Source organism: Fragaria vesca, linkage group LG7, assembly GCF_000184155.1.
Source record: "Fragaria vesca subsp. vesca linkage group LG7, FraVesHawaii_1.0, whole genome shotgun sequence".
NCBI classification, from domain to species: domain Eukaryota; kingdom Viridiplantae; phylum Streptophyta; class Magnoliopsida; order Rosales; family Rosaceae; genus Fragaria; species Fragaria vesca.
In genome coordinates, this window is record NC_020497.1 from 8272631 (window position 1) to 8273164 (window position 534).

The window sequence follows — 534 nt, forward strand, 5'->3', positions numbered from 1 at the left end:
ACTTTAGTAATTTGGTTTCTGATATGTTCAACTGAAAGAAATTTTTCTAAATTATTTCGAGTGTAAGACCTTGAGGGTTTTCACTGAAATTAATTATGGTTTTTCCATATAGTAGATATGAGTAACCAATTTGATGGGGTTCAGTCACCAATTGCCAGTTGAGATCAAGTGAACAAGTCTCTCTTTTTTTTTCTTTTTTTTTTTTCTTCTGAAAGGGGATCTAGATCAATAATTTTAAACCTCACAGGAGCAATTTAACTCCAGTGTGTATCTACACATACATATGTGAATGATCAAGATTAGAGGACATAATATAGAAACACGGTGGCCAAACATATTAATTGTTAATAAACAACTTAAATTGCTCTGTGCATTTACACGTCGTGTATAATAGAATTTCTCCTTATATATATAACCTAAAACCCTCCTGTGTATCTATGTTTTTATTCTCATTTTGTTGAGATCCCTAATTGAACCAAGACTCTCAATGTATACTCCAACTGTACCAACTCTGCCAATTCCACGAACCAATAA